Source organism: Leptinotarsa decemlineata, unplaced genomic scaffold, assembly GCF_025532065.1.
Source record: "Leptinotarsa decemlineata unplaced genomic scaffold, Ldec_3_MD MMD2_tig00000251_RagTag_RagTag, whole genome shotgun sequence".
In the NCBI taxonomy this organism is placed as follows: Eukaryota; Metazoa; Arthropoda; class Insecta; order Coleoptera; family Chrysomelidae; genus Leptinotarsa; species Leptinotarsa decemlineata.
Genome location: NW_027412547.1, coordinates 10341669 through 10358579, shown reverse-complemented (window position 1 = coordinate 10358579; position 16911 = coordinate 10341669). Strand labels below are relative to the sequence as shown.

Sequence of the window (16911 nt, the reverse complement as noted above, 5' to 3'; positions counted from 1 at the left end):
ATATATTCTTAAAACTACATAATGAATCTCATTGTACATCCCAACTTATACAGTAATAAAAATTACTTGTTGAAATGTCTACATAATAAGTTACTTCTATCAGCAGATTGTCTCCAATTTCAGCATTCGAAGTACATTTGCATGAGTAATCAAAGGATATCTTATTTCGGAATTTCTGCGAATAATAAAGAACCGTTGATCGAAGAGGATACATCCGCTTAGAATGTTATGTTATTCTTAAGAAAAATCTTGAAGTATGTAATTACACATGAGCACAATGTTTCTTCATTTGCTGACTCAAACTGATGGATATAATAGGTATGGAGACAGCGATCAACATGAGTTGAACTTCTTACAATAAATCAGTGAGCAAATATGCTTTTACCATCTGGTTCACAGATGGATCAAAAACATCTTCCGGTAATGATTCAGGAATTTTCAGTCGCAGACCCAGGACAGAGTTATCTACCTGCCTAGGAACTTATGCGACTGTATCTCAAGCGGAAATTTACGCTACTGAATTGTGTGCGGAGAGATTGGAAGAATCCAATAGGAAGACTCAACAGGTCGTCTCTGGTCTGGATTCCTGACCATACTGGCCAGGAAGGCAATGAGGCTGCTGACTCCCTTGCAAAGAAGGGTGCTGCAAGCAACTTCATCGGACCAGAACCTGTCATTGGCATCGATTTAGGCTTTGCCAAACAAAGATTGAACACCTGGATGGCAAGAAGACTTATGGACTTCTGGCAGAATCTTCCAGGATTGGCTCACTCCAAACCGTTTATTCACCCTTCGAAGCTTGATACCAAGCAGATGTTGGACTACAGTAGAGATGAACTACGATGTATAACAGACCTTCGTACAGGTCACTGTCATTTAAATCATCATATGCAGAGACTCGGACTGTGGGAAGACAGTGTGTGTCGCCTCTGTTTGGAAAGTGATGAAACAGCAGAGCACATACTTTGTGCCTGCCCCGCTGGGGACCGAATCAGGTTTTTAGAGTTCGGCAGAGCCGTACTCTTACCATCTGTCCTGAAAGACCACTCACCATACAAACTAATCGGCTTCGTTAAGAAGCTGGGTTTATTTGGTCGAGTGTGAATATGTGTGAGCCACAATAAACCCTTGCAGTTTGCGGTGGATGTTCGAATGGACCCATTCATTTTGGACCTGACCTAACCTAACCATGTACGATAGAAAATAATTGAATTATTTTGCGTGTCTATACTATTTTGTTCAAAAAATGAGGTGAATTTTTTCCAAAAAATATTTTTCATTCAACAGTTTCTATTTTGTCCCCTTCAAAATAGTCCCTCTCAAATATAATACACTTTTGCCAGCGTTTTTTCCAATCCCCGAAGCAGTTCTGATATGCACTTTTTGGTATGTCCTTGAGCTCTCTTAGTGATTCGGCTTTTACCTTCTCAATCGTCGCAGAACGCCGCCCCAATCTTGGGAACAGGAAAGAGTCGCAGGTGGCCAAATCTGGGGAATACGATAACTGAGGCATGATTACGGTGTTATTTTTGGCAAAAAATTGCGAATAAGCAATTATCATGTTGCAGAAGCCATGAATTGTTTTTCCACAATACCTTCCTTTCTTTGGAAGATTCCCACATTTTGTGTATCAAGATGGAGAAGTTAAAGACTAAAAAAACCATGTGCGGTTACGAACGATCCCCTTGGTGAACTGGGCGAAACCTCATTGTAATCAGTCTACCTAGGGTAATGCGGGGCTCTGCCAGAGGTGACCAACTCTTGCCTTGCTACTCATGGTAATACACATGAATAAAACAAACACAAAAACAAACAACAAAAACCAATCCCTATACTGGACAGAAGTGTTCATCTCAATCTAAGGCGTTGGCTGGGGATGAACATAAATATCCACCCCAATCTACCGCTTGGAATAATGCTGGACATAGTAGATCACCTCGTGATGTAATACAAAGGCCAAGGCGTAAGCGCATTTGCGGCGCTGAGGCCAAAAGGAGAAAGAGAGCGAAGGAGGCAGGAGTGGTAGCAACTGTAAGTGCACCCTCCTCCTTCCCCACTCCACCTCCAACAGTAACGACACTTCCTGCGGCGGGCGCCAAGAGCTCCGCCTTGAATAAAGGCAAGGAACCGGCTGCCCCTGCAGGGAAGCTCCCTCACTTGTGCACCTCCACGGAGGGAACTCCAAGAAGGTTGAAGAAGCCTCCGCGAAGACCACCATGAGCCACCTCAAGGTTACCAAAGATAGTGTGTGTTCGGCGAGTCTTGGCCTACACCTGCCAATATACAGGAGATGTCTCTTAGTGACATGTCCACCTTCCTGGAAAGGACACGACGGACGATTACCTAGGATGACAACTCTTCGTGAGGATGTACGCCACTAAGGCACGGTAATAAAAAAAGTGAGCCTTGACATTTGATTGAACTTGACGTGCGTTTTCTGGTCATCGCTCTTCCACTGGGACGATTGAACTTTGGTTTCGATGTCACAAGGATTCGTCACCAATTATGACCCTTCTGAGCAAATCTGGATCGTCGTTGACGTCGTTCAATAATTCCTGAGCGATGCTCATGTGACGGTTTTTTTTTGTCAAAATTCAGCTATTTTGGAGTGAACTTTGCTGCCACACGCTTCATGTCCAAAATATACGAAATAAATTGTATGGTATGAGCCAACGGATATGCCGACATCGTCAGAAGTGATTCGAAGATTCTCTTCACTTTCCTCATCATTTTCATCGGTTTTTGATGTGCTGGGGCGCCAAGGGCGAGTGTGGTCATTCATATCTCGACCTTCTTTGATCCAATTTTTTCAATAGCAGACAATCGCCGAACACGCAAAACACTCTAACTTTTATGCCTCTCACCAACAAACTAAACATACTTAACAGCAAGAAACTGCGAACATATAATCGAAAGAAGAAGTGTACCAACTTAAAAATAAATAAAAAATCTCTAATCAAATGCCCGCAATATTTGAACATTCACCTCATTTTTTGAACAGCCCACTATTTTCTCAGATTTATCAACCTCTCGGCACTTCCAGTGTATGTTCACTGAATGCCTTATACTGTTTTAGGAAAAGTAACTTTCGAGTCGAACGAGGTTAATGTTTGGATCAAATATTTTCTTCAGATGAGGCGAATATTATTTAATGTTCTCTTGGTTTAACTTTACGGTAGTTTGACTTCAAAACGGTGATCCATTTATGCATTTCATTACATTCTCTATATCTAATTAATATACAGTGCGGACGTAATAGTCCCCCCCTCTTAACTTTTTAACTGAACAAGTTATGAAGGTCCGACAAAACTTACGTAAAAAGGTATCATTTTTAGTACTTTTTGATAAGAAACACAAATATGCCCAAGAGGGCACTACCAACTTTTTTTCAAGTGGAAAGAGGAGTCATGTGATACCTCGTTTCATAGGTACTTCAATTCTCTATCCAACACTTTTTTATTTTTCGAAATCGAATGAGCTCTTCCTGAACAATTAGCGGTTTTCTATTCGTTTCAAGGAGTTATTTAAGAAAAAATGTATTCGATGTCAGTTAAAAACTCAATTATACAAATCAGTAAGTAGACAGGTAGGCGCAAACGTAAAAGAGCGCACTCACCTGATATGATGCCGCAGTTTTTTTCTGAACTTGTGGATAGAAAAAAATGTGCTTGCAACAAAATTAAATACCTTGAAAATTTACGAATATAGAACTGCCCATCACTTAAGAACGTTAAGAAAGCCTCATCCAATTTCCAATAATAAAAAAGTGTTGGATAGAGGAATAAAATACCTCTTAAAAATGTTGGTAGCGCCCTCTAGGCGGCGAGTGATGCAACACTATTGCCTCTCTTACCGAAAAGAACTAAATATGGTCCGATCTTTATATATTGTCCTGTTCAAAAGTAAAAAGGGGGGATTATTTACAGTGGGGTCGTAGATAAATTTGATCACTTTAGCAGTAGAAGTGAAAAATAAAAGCGTAATTTACAAAATACATGTGTAAATCTAGATTGCTCTGTTTTTTTCAACTCAACTCCTGCATATTCCGTTGTAGTTTAAAAACAGTATTGGAAAAGGATTTACTTTTGCAATTTTTTATGATTTCACAAGGAATAATTCAAGTTCAAATAATTTTTGGAGTTTTTTTCCAACACTATACCGTTATTTTAACACCTCGACACGTGTTTCGATCACCAAGTTATCATCTTCAAGAGAAAGGTCAAACTGATTAGTTTGAAGAACAAACTGATCAGTTTGATCTTCCTCTTGAAAATGATCAAACGGATCAGCTGGATCTTCCTCTAGAAGATGATCACTTGGTGATCGAAAACGTGTCGAGGTTTTAAAATAACGGTTTGGTGTTGGGAAAAAACTCCAGTAATATACATTGAAATGAGTGTGTCTGCATGGAGGCGTTACATTGAAATGAGTTTGTGCGCATGGGGACGGGCTCGCCATCACGTTTGGCGCTTGCTGTACCTTACTCTTTGTTGTTTGTTTGAATGAATATTATGTACGTTTAAGTCCTCTATCCTGAATCTATCTTCTCATTTCTAGAAATATAACTGCTGCTCATAAATCAATAAAAAACAGAATACATTAAAATAAAAATGCTTATAACAATGTTTTTGTGAGCATGGGAGGGGGGGTAAGAGCTTTGCTCACTTCTGCTGACAAGGGGGATGGGGGGTTAAATAATTGTAATGAATCTGAACGGCCCCTTACTGATTCTTCTGAAAAGATGTCTTTGTATTTCGCTCAATATTTCGAACTGTATATAAAAAAGCAAATTGTATTTTAGTAAAAAGGAAAGGGTTAGGTTAGGATCAAAGTTGGTGGTTTATTCAACCCTCCAACGCAACCCGCAATGGATCATTGGGGCTTATCTCGTAAAAGAGCTGTAGCAGAAAAAAAAACAGAAGTCTGAAGAAGACTATTTTTGTTTTATAATTTGATGTGAATCGCTGGACTAGTAGAAATTGGACTCATATCAGATTCACGGATCAATTCCCATCCACATCACCATATTCATGAAATAATTGTACTTCGGATGAACTTTGATTGCTTTCCAATTTTAAAATAAACAAGGTTTGCTATTAAGACAGACATGTTGTGCCTTTGTTTTACGATGGATAACAATTAAAATTATAATAAACATATATTATCCTTTCGATAAGAATAAATTGTTTAATCGATTTTAAAAATTTTGTTTATTCTTTCAAGGTTTCCATGGTGAAATATCCAAAACTTCGTTTGATTCTTTTTTTTACCTCTGCAGTGATCTTTTATGCCCGGTATAAGACTCGATCATCTATATCAGGGGTCTCCAAACTTTGAAGCCTTCGGGCCATAATGATTTTTTCAGTTTGTTCCAAGGGCCAATTTCTGCCCTTGACTATATTTCTAGACTAGGATAGTCGCAAAGTGCGTGACCTAAGCAAACTTACGCTTTTTTTGCATTTTAATGATTATTGTGTATTATGACACTCAACGACATCTAGTGGCGAGTAATGGTACTATGTACTATCTTTTTCAGCTACCCGCTAGGTGGCATTAGGCGTAATTAAATATTTGGAATTATCGCGTTGATTCGAGAAAGTTCTGGTTTGAGCTAGTGTATTCCGATCACCTCGAGATGGCAGTAATAATTGCATATAAAAAGGCTAGCGGCGCAACTGCGAGTTAGTCTGCGTAGGAAAGGCGAAGGAAGCGAAAATGTCTATTGTGAAATAAAGTAACACCCGTCAATAAAAGTATTTTGCTTTGACTTATTATTTTTATGAGTAATTTGTTAGTATGGAAAAGAAGCGAAAAATCGACAGTGAATGCAGAACGTTCCAAGAAAAATGGAACTTTCAGTATTTTGTGATTGAGTCCAGTAATAAGGCGCTATGTTTAATTTGTATTGAAACCATAGCTGTTCTCAAAGACTATAACATTAAACGACACTATGAATCGAAACATCTTCAAAGTTACTCCAAGTATACAGGAAGTTTGCGGAAGGAAAAATTTTAAGCTTTGAATCGCGGACTCAAATCGCAGCAATCTTTGTTTACCAAAGCGAATACTGAACAAGAGTCTGCAACTCGCGTCAGCTTTCGTGTGTCTCTTGAAATCGGAAAACGTGGCAAACCATTCACCGATGGAGAAATGATATAAGAATGCTTGATTGCAGTAGCCGAAGAAATATGCCCCGAAAAGGTAAATTTATTTAAAAGTGTCAGTTTGTCAGCAAACACCGTGGCTCGGAGGGTGCAAGACATCGCAGAAAATATATCATCTCAGCTGTCTGACAAAAATGGACATCATGAGTGGTTTTCTCTATCATTGGATGAGTCAACGGATGTGTCAGATACTGCTCATGTGTTGATTTTTATTCGCGGAGTAGATAAAAGCTATATATGAAGTGTATGAAGAACTTCTTGATATTGATAGTATTTACGGCACGACAACTGGGGCAGATATTTTTAAGGGAGTTGAAAATGCCATTAATAAAAAGAACCTTTGATATAGAAATTTAAAATCTATGACAACTGATGGAGGCAAAAATATGTATGGTAAAAATAAAGGAGTGGTTGCACTTGTGTCAAAGGCTGTAGAAAATTATGGTTGTTCAAAACCATCAGTCTTACATTGTATCATTCATCAAGAGTCCTTGTGCGGAAAATGTTTGGATATGTCTGAAGTTCTGAAACCAGTCATATCAGTTGTTAACTTCATCAGATCCACTGGGCTGAATCACCGACAATTCCGCGAGTTTATTCAACAGATTGGAGAAAATGATTTACCATATCATACTGCCGTACGCTGGCTTAGTTGCGGAAAAGTCCTTAAGCACTTTTTTGAACTTCGAGCAGAGATCAATTTTTTTTTTAATGAGAAGCAGCGCCCATTTGCCGATTTAGAAAATAGTGAATGAATGTGGAAGTTAGCCTTCTATGTCGATTTGACAAATCATATGAACGAACTGAATTTGAGATTGCAAGGAGAAAATCAGCTTCTCCCTGATTTATACACCAATATCAAATCCTTCAGGCAAAAAATAATACTCTTTCTATCGCAATTACGTAAAAAATGTTTCACACATTTTGAAACATGTGAAATATTCAGTCACACTACAGAGACTGAATTTCCCGTCAATTTTGCAATCGAGACTTTGAGTGCTTTGAAGATAAACTTTGAGTGCTTTGAAGATAAACTTTGAGACTCGTTTTTCAGATTTTGATGTCATTGCGAATGAAATTAAGCTTTTTCAAAATCCTTTTGATTCTGACATTAAAACCCTGGCTCCGAAAGTCCAAATGGAAATTATTGATTTACGGTGCAGGGATATGCTTAAGAACAAATATCAAAATTCATCTTTGTTGGAATTTTATAAGAGTCTTCCACTGGAACAATTTGATAATTTGCATAAATTTGCCCGTGGGTTGTTTTCTGTTTTTGGTACTACTTACTTGTGTGAGATGAAGTACACAAAGAATGTTTACAGATCTCAATTAACCGATGATCATCTTAAATCTCTTCTGATAATTGGTACAAGTAAAATTGATACACAACTACAAAGTATTGTCGGTGGAAAATCACAATTACATAAATCTCATTAGTGTTTTTGTTTTACTGTTTTTCATTTCAAGTATTTGTTAGTTATTAATATGCTTAAACTTAGATACTTCAGTTAAGTTTTCTTTGTCATCATGTCTGTCGTTAAGTTTTACCTTGCAAGTGAATAAACCCGAGTAATTATCATTCTGTGTTTTCTTCTTCAACTTATCACAGCAATAGTAACAACAATTAGGTAATCATTGGCTGTCGCGGGCCAGATTGTAAATCATTGGCTGTCGCGAGTCGGATTGATGACACTGGCGGGCCGGATTTGGCCCGCGGGCCGTAGTTTGGAGACCCTGATCTATATGGTCTTCGTCTGGTGAAATAGGTAGAAGCCTGTCATAATAAAATATAAATTAGAGATAAAAAAATGCATTATCCATTGACTTTTAACCTTTTTCAGGACAGAAATCCAAAGTTATGTTGCGTATCCTACTTTATTATATTCTCTATCATTGCTATTTCAGATAGATCAACTTGGATTCTGTACCTCACCTCAGTTAAAAAAAACTGTATTGGTACCTTTTATCAGTACTGGACAAATTAGAAAAATTGAGAAATAGCCAGATTAAGTGATTACACACTCTTCAATAGTACAAGCTGGTCAATTTAGTCCACTTTCCTATACCATATACATAAATAAAACTTTCGAGGCTGTAAAACTCATAATCAAGTGTACTCTAAAGTAATACGAATCAACTTGTAGAACGACTTCTCCATATAGGTGTGGATTATCACGGCTTCACTGTCCGGAAACTGAGCGATCGCTTATACAGCCTATCAATTATTTATGCTTAATTAATATGGAAAACAATATACCTATCGTGTGAATTATATTTCCTCCGCATTCTGAAAATAAATTAGTGATAATTTCTGCGCGCTGATATAGCGTAATATCTCCATATACGTATTAGATCGGTATCTCGAGAATATAATGATTGGAACCCATTATAATTTTCCATCTCGTGAAAGAATGCTATGTTTCAAGTAGGTAACAGGTGCGAACTGCGATCCGTTTGATTATGGTCGATTATGAAGGGAGACAGTCGATGTTCTTTATTTCTTTCGTGAAGCGAACAGCTCATTTGCCCTACAAACTTGTTTGATTTCAATTTAAGTCATTATCAACGTTGAACTGAAACGGTTCGCGCTTTGAGAAAATTGTCAATAACAAGTCTTGAAACATATTTAAGTTTCTATTGATTGAAAATGTTGGAAACCTGACGGATAATTTTTCAAATTTACTGAACAATTCTGAATCGAAATGAATCTTGTTCAGAAATTGTTCTCACAGTAACTAGAACTGTATCACCTGAAAAGGTTATGATTCATTTCCAGAAATGAAATGTTAATGAGTTCGTAAACAACATAAACTTTGTTCCTGGTAATTCCTACCTACTTAGAACCTCACCAACACTGACGATATCACTTCTGAAAAATAATAATATTATTAACAGTATTATAGTCTTATAAGTATTGGATAGTGTCAGAGAATCGGTGGTAGTAGGTAACATATAATTGATAAGACAGTTTGCGTGTACTCGTATGTCTGAATTCAAACGGACGTGTAGTCCTACCCCAGGGGAATATTAATAACAGCGAAAAAATACGATTTTCATTTCGATTGGCAACCATTCTGAGCAAACATGATTATTCAGTTTTTCAGCCAGAGCACAATTTTAACTGTCAGAATAATTTGAGCCTAATTCTCAATTTGACATCATCAATGACTGCAAGTACAAAGGTGGATATATCTCGAACTCAAACGTATGATATCTGCCGCAGTAATAGACGAAACGTTTGATACTTCTGATTGTATTCGACCATGCCAGCTGTAGCACCCCTACGAAAGACAACTCTCAAAAGTCGAAACTTGTGCGACTAACGAGGTCTTAACTCAACGTTTGAATCCTAGCACGGGGGGCGACGATAGGAAACACATCCATAATTGTTAGGTAGGGTCAATGTGGTGGCCATTCCACTCTTGAATACTATCTTGATAGAAATTCAGTTACGAATATGTTGAAAATCTGAGTATTCTTATGAATACACTGACAAGTGATTCTTGATGAAAATTATTTACACTATCCATGATAATGATTATATCTACAATTTCCACACTATACACGGGAGATTCGAACAGTGAACTATAATCTCAATTAATAATGTATATATAATATGACAGAATTCATAAAAAATGGGCGAGATTGAAAAAAAAATTAAAATTCACACTATTGAAAGTATTATTTACTTGTAATGCACTGTTTGGAACCTTTGGTGTATTAATGAATATTCCTGAGGCTTTATACCAACACAAAAGTAATATTCAAAAGTATTAATAACAATTTGCGTAAACTAAACGTAGGATGTCGAAGCTTGACTTTGAAACTGACCGCCTTGGGGAGCCCCGTTTATCATTGAGGAGATGTCGTCCTTGTTTTCTCAGGCTGATTCTTGAAGGACGGTTGAGTCAGTAATGCCATTTTGGTTCGGCCTAGCACCACTAATGAGACGTATGGCGGGTTGACACACGCTGTTTGGTGTTGCATTACAAATGCGTTGTTTTTGGGTTCTACATTTTAAGTAAAAGCAAAATATTTGAGCAAAATTTGTCGAATGTGCATCAATTATTATTTATTCATACGTAGCTAATGATATTCTTTAGTTACATCTTCAAGTATTCATACGTTGTAAATAATATTTATAAATGTACCAGTCAGTAACCATATGGTTGTCATTTCCACAAAAGTATGTTGTGGAATTGAAGAGTACATTTTTCCGATACTAGAAATAGAATTTTCACAAAATCTTCTTTTCGACATTTCACAAACACGAAGAGTTTTAAGGTTATTTTCGTTTACTAGTGTGTGTATATTTTTGATAATTTATTCGTAGTTTATAAGTACATATTTGAATATTAAAAGTGTTGTTATTTGAAATTTTTCTCGTAGTTTGTTCTCAATTCAGTATTTATTCAACAACCAGTTATTCTTTTACTTTTTTGAGTAAATCTTCCATAACTGGCTTATGGTCTTCCCAGTATCGCAAAATTTTTGGGTAAAAAATAATGATAATATTAATTAGGTGAGTTTGAAAAAATAATGCTGAATATAAGCTCACTGTTCAAACAGAATTACTGGGAGCTTTGTTAGTTTTCAATTTTCAAATTCTACTTTCGAATGGGAATTCACCGGCCGAAACTGTTTCAAAGAAGTCAAACTGGCGACTTGTAGATGTGTTCTAGATGTCTCAGAATGAAAAATGAAGATGTTTTATAACTTCAATCTGGCAAAAAATTCAATCAGCGCAGAGAATAGTTACAACTGAACATACCGTTGATATATTTGATGAATTCGAGTTTTTGCCACCATATACAGAGTATTGAATGGCACCGGATACACGCTGTCGTGCATTCTTTTTGTTTAGACTTGAATGGCATATAAAAAACGGTCTGCATTTCGCTATTCTACACGTAGTAAATATCGATTTCAGCGACCTACAGAATATGTGTCCCGCATGAAACTAAATCCTGTTAGAGAAGCAATATTCGTTGAAACTCGTTCATTACAAAAAAAAAAGGAAAATTCAAATAGTACTTCAATACTTCTTAGAGTCTGAGAATATACATATAGATTCATTTCACATATGTATTGCACTTTTTTTTCAATATTTGGACTATTATTTTTGTCTATAATTAATTTTCCGCAAGGAAAGGCGAAAATGCACAAAGCACAAGTTTCCCCATATTTTAGTAATTAATTTCAAAAGATTACCTCCAACGGAAAAAATTAGAGGCAAATTGAATGATGTCATCGAATTTCCTCTAGAAGGATTGGATATGGACAATTTTGCAGCAGAAACTGTGGCTACTTGTTGTTATAATCTAGATGCACTATTAAATCACAGTGGGACATTCACAGTGTTATTTTGTTATTGATATTTTTGAAAAATACCAGTAGATAAAAATAAATATGTATTGTTATATGCAATTAAAATTATATTTGCAAAATTCTATAATTTTCCACACATCTGTTGGGATTACTCATGTTATATTTTCAAAATTATGAAAGTGTAGGTATTCTCTAACTACTTAATCTGTGAATATAGTTAACATTTTTATAAAAAAATTAAACTAAATTATTGGACAACTTACCTTAAAGAGATCCAAAGTAACTCAAATTTTCTCATGATTATAAAAGATACAGTGACAATGGTTTCAATAAATAAATAAAATACATCAATAACCAAAACTTCTTCCTGGATTTCAACAGAAGTAAAGTAAATATAAAATCGCATAGGTTTTTTGTATCAAATTACTGATCAAATTATTCGATTAATTATAATGTGCTTTTGAGAGTAATTACGAAACCGTCAATGCAATCACATATAAAGAATTAATGACAAAAATTGAGAAATAGTCAATAATTTTTAAATATTACATTAAATGAATGGACCGATTTTCTTATAAATAATAATATATGTAAATGTTGAAAAACTTGAAGCAGAATTAAAATTAATTTCTATTATAATTCAAATAATACCTAATAAAAATTGATTATCTTCTATAATTATTACGGGAGGTGAAATAAATTGGAAGATTCAATAAAAACTATCAAACTGAACGATGACAATGTCGTGAAAAATGAGAAGTTACATTGATATCTGTTTGTCATCACTGAACTGTCAAAATAAAATTTAATGAAAACTTTTCAAACGAAATTTTCAATTCAAAACTTTTGTTACCAAGATAGAAACGAACAGTGTTGTTTTTTTATTTCTAGATTTGTTTAGTAGCCATCTAATTATTTATACTTACTATATGTTTTTGAAATATTCAATTTTATCAGTGCCACTTAGTCTTTAAATATATATGTATAATTATATTTCACTACTTGAATGAAAATAATACTCTCCAAATCTGCATTTCAGTATGTGGAAATATATATTGAATTGGATCAATTTTGTTTAAATCTAAGTATTTGATACCTAAATGAAACTAAATTAATTTGCTTCTTTTAACTATAAGTCAACAAAATAAAAGAGTACGTCAGAAAGTGATGAATCCTTTTTCTTTCATTTTCATAAAAATGGCGAGAGCTACATGAATGGTGCATTCAATTTATTTTTCATTAGTCACGTCCGATTCGTCATGGCCTACTATTTTCAAGAATGAGAGTGAAATGTTCTTCAAAAAGTACGTGCAGTTAATTAGTTAACGAATATACATTAAAAAGTCAATAAATATAGATGAAAATAACGTTGTGAACTTGAATGGTTCTTCTCAAGTTACACTTTTCAAAGAAGGTGCAGATTTGGGATGCACTGTTTGAGACCTTTGGTATAGTAATGAATATTACTGAAGTTTTATCCCAACACCAAACCGATCACTTGGTGATCGAAACACGTGTCGAGGTGTCAAAATAACGGTTTGGTGTTGGGATAAAACTCCAGTAATATTCAAGGTGCAACTTGATGAATATTCGAAAACAGTAGTTATTAAATGTCTGTTCCAACAAAACTATTCATTCGTGTGTCTCATTTGGCAATTATTGAAGCTCAAGTATTGAAGCAATTGCCCCAAACTCCCTTAAATTAATATTTTTTAAATACTTCTAATCATCAATGGTTTCCGATAGTAAATTAATAATTCTCATTACTTCACGGCTTGTAAAATGCTGGAATTCATGTATTTTATTACAAAACTACCGGTATGGTATATGCAATTATTTTAGAAACTTTAATTGTACATTGTTTCGTTGATGAAATCTTACATTCTTAAGTTATGAAATGTATCTAGGATGAATGAAAAAATAGGCAAATGTGAATCTGTCTGGAGGAGTGTTTTTGATCGATATATGTTCTATTATAATATATATGAAGTCGTTTACTGAATGATTTTGGTCGATGGCCTACTGGTAAACCACCGATACTTCTGAAAGATGATTGGGTACCAGAGTATCTTTAAATCCTAACTGCCATAAGGAGCTTTTAAGAGAATAACCACAGCAGCGTTTCTTGGTGGCAGGATAATGGTCGGCATTTTCAAGCATTCTGGTCAGTGGCGGACAGTTTTCTGAACACATTTTGATCAGTACATCTAGCCTTTCGATTTGTGTTTTCATTTTTCCTCGTGCTTGAATATTCAAGCACGATCCTTGATTGAAGAAAAATACTTATTAAAAATAACTGCGTAAACTCAAGCGAGACATAAGTGGAACCACCTATTGGTGTGACACCCAAGTCAACTTACCAAGTTTTTATGTCAGTGTTGATGGTTTGACCAATTAACCAAGCACTGCGGTAGCAGAAATTTGGGAAGCTATTCTGGAATGCCGTTGGAAAACGAATCCACATATTTCTAGAAATGATATTGAATCGAGAAAGGTTAATGCAAACTGCTGAAAAATAATAGATAAGTACTTTTCTGAACTTTCCCATATTGGTTTGAATTTAAAAGCCACCAGTAGACAGCTGTTTCACACTGTTGGGCATCGTCAGTACCGGGCAGGCGGTCCTCGATCGAAGACAAAATGTGAGTAACCATGAAAAGTACTTAATGAAAATAACTGCGTAAACGCCATGTCGATATTAAGTAGTTCAACTTGGATTAGTTTATGTTATCACTTCGGTGGGGCGTCTCGAGACGCACACGTTTTTTATTCTGTACATTTCACTGTACTTGGACTACTGCGATCAGAGACCATCAAATCAACCTTGATAATGTTATTTCCAACATTAGGAAGAAGCAAAACAATTTTTTGATGGTGGTATTTCTGAGCCTTCTCATATATAGTTTTGCAGAACATTTGAGGTTCACTTGCTGCATTATGAACAATTCCAGTATCTCACAAACTGAAACAGTGAATACTTAATACTTTTACAACCATGTTTACCATACGAACATTTTACTAGTGTTAACGGTACTTACGCAGATGACACTCTTAAAAATGCATTTCAGGTTCCAGCAGTTTCCGTATATGTATCCCACAATTTGTCACAAAATAATAGCGTTATTCAAGCAGTATGGCATGGAGCCATAACGGTTTCAATTCAATTTTCACGTAACTTATGCTAATACAGCAATGAGTGTGTTCAGAAACCAGTGGCTGCGTGAATTAAATTGTACAATAATAACTCTTATTAATAATGCATCGTTAATAATTAAAATTCTTATTCGTTACGCAGCGATGAGATATGATTAAATCTCCGGGATATATTTCTTGAGTAATAGAACTCATCACTACGGTATGGATGCAGCTAATGATCAGTTGTAACTGCAATAAATCACTAGCTTCAATTATGAGATGAACTTTCCTGAAGATAAACGTGAGTTATTAGGGTTACTTCAGTTGTTTGCAGCTTTATATATTTTAGAACACAGTGTTGTGTTTTCATCAAATTCATTTTATGCCAGAGGTTCCAATTCAACCTATCAACTTCATATCGATGTATACCCATTTGCAGAATAGGTATATCAAAATTAATATAATATAATGAAACTATGAAAACAATTCAGTTGAGTTGAATATGGGTATATATAAACTTGACGATTTGCTAAGAAAACCTAAAAAATTAATTTTATAAAAATTACTGCCAAAAATAAACTAGCCATAACAGAATATAGTTCAAAAGTAACAGTTTTCAACAGCTAATTCACTAATAGTGCCAGAAGTATGTTTATTTGTTCGCTTGTTTGTATCTGATGAGCAAACTCAAAAGCTACCTTACCGATTTCAAAAATTATTTCAAATACAGAAAGCTACATTATCAACGGGTAACAAGAGGTGTATTCTATCAGACATTTGCCTATGAAAGTCATTATTTCGAGTGCACCGTGAAAACTATTGGTAATACATAAAACCGTATAATACACGTGTATAGTACAGTCATAGTAAAAATCAACCAGTAAGTCCACTCCCACTACTTTTATTCATAAATTCACAAAGTTCTCGATGACCTCGAAACGAAGTGCGGAGCCAATTTGGTTCTTTTACCATAGGCGTGCGCTCATATAAAAACGAAATTTACGGTTATTATAGAATATTTTGTGGTAAATTACTACAAAAACTAAAAACAATGATAACAACAGCGAATAAACTAAACACAGTATCAATTTTCGACCGTTTATTTAACTAATCCGATGTTCGTGGTACCGTCAAATCCTTCGATACTACAGCACTGAACGCGTTGGATGAGAATCTCATTCTAAGAGCTTCCAAGAATTTTTTTCCACTTTTTAGCTTGACCACAGCGTTTCTTCCACTGTTCACCACTGAATTTGTCAAAAAAAATTGCAAATAATTGTTGGACATTGTTAACATGAAAATATTTCATTTTGTCGCACGTATTGTTTTAGTGATGCCCATACTAATTCAATAGGATTCAAATCTGGGTGGCAGGGCAGTCTAGAAGAAATCTCTACTGAAACCACAAGTCATATAGTGTATTTTCGACTTTGGATGGCAATGGAGAATTTATGTATGAACTGGTAAACTGACATTTCGGAATTCTTCATTGCTCAATCATGATATGCTGTATAAATAATCAGTTAACGAGTTTAGTGTTAATTTTTCTGAATAAAGGTTGGTTGAGTAACAGGAACAATTTTTTTCTTAAATAAACCAATTGTTTTCTTGCCGACGTGTCGAATTCAATTAAATTCTTCTTCAGGGCTCTGTAACAATGAATTTTCATAAACATACCTTCCACAAAACTTATACGATTATTATCGTTTCTGTTTCACAAGAAATAATGACTCACCGAAAAGTAGTTTTTTCGTGTTGATGATATTACTATTTTAAAAACCATCAGACATATTATTTAGATACATATTAAAAATAAAATAAAAAACATTGCAAAACAATCAAAATTTCCGAGACAACACCAACACAAAACGATATGAAACAAACGAATGGCTCTATCTGAGATTCTGATAAGGTGGTGTCTGTTTAATCAATGAAAGAAAAAGAATGAAAAAAAGGGTAAATTATTCCGGTATTTTACTTATCAAATTGAAATATGCAGTATTAAGGCCATCATCATCTCTTCTAGTGTTAACACTATCGCATTTGAGGATATGTATCATTCTGTATAAATAATGTTTCATTTACAGTACACCGTTAGAAATCATTAACTGTTATTTTGCAATGTTGTACTCAAAGTGTCTGTTAAGTTCATTACAAATATTTGATATGAAAAAATTAATAATAATTCTTCAATGTTCACTCACACCCAAAGAAAATTGCAAAATGTGCTGAACCTGAATAAGATTCTTTGTTTTATTACTGCGAATACGTAACAAGTAAA

General features: G+C 35.0%; 1 protein-coding gene across 8 annotated transcripts in view; it reads left to right on the top strand.

Annotated features, from left to right (window-relative positions):
• LOC111503500 (partitioning defective 3 homolog) overlaps positions 1-16911 on the top strand; it is a 211996-nt gene that overhangs the window by 115752 nt on the left and 79333 nt on the right. The gene's annotated exons all lie outside the window — the stretch shown is intronic.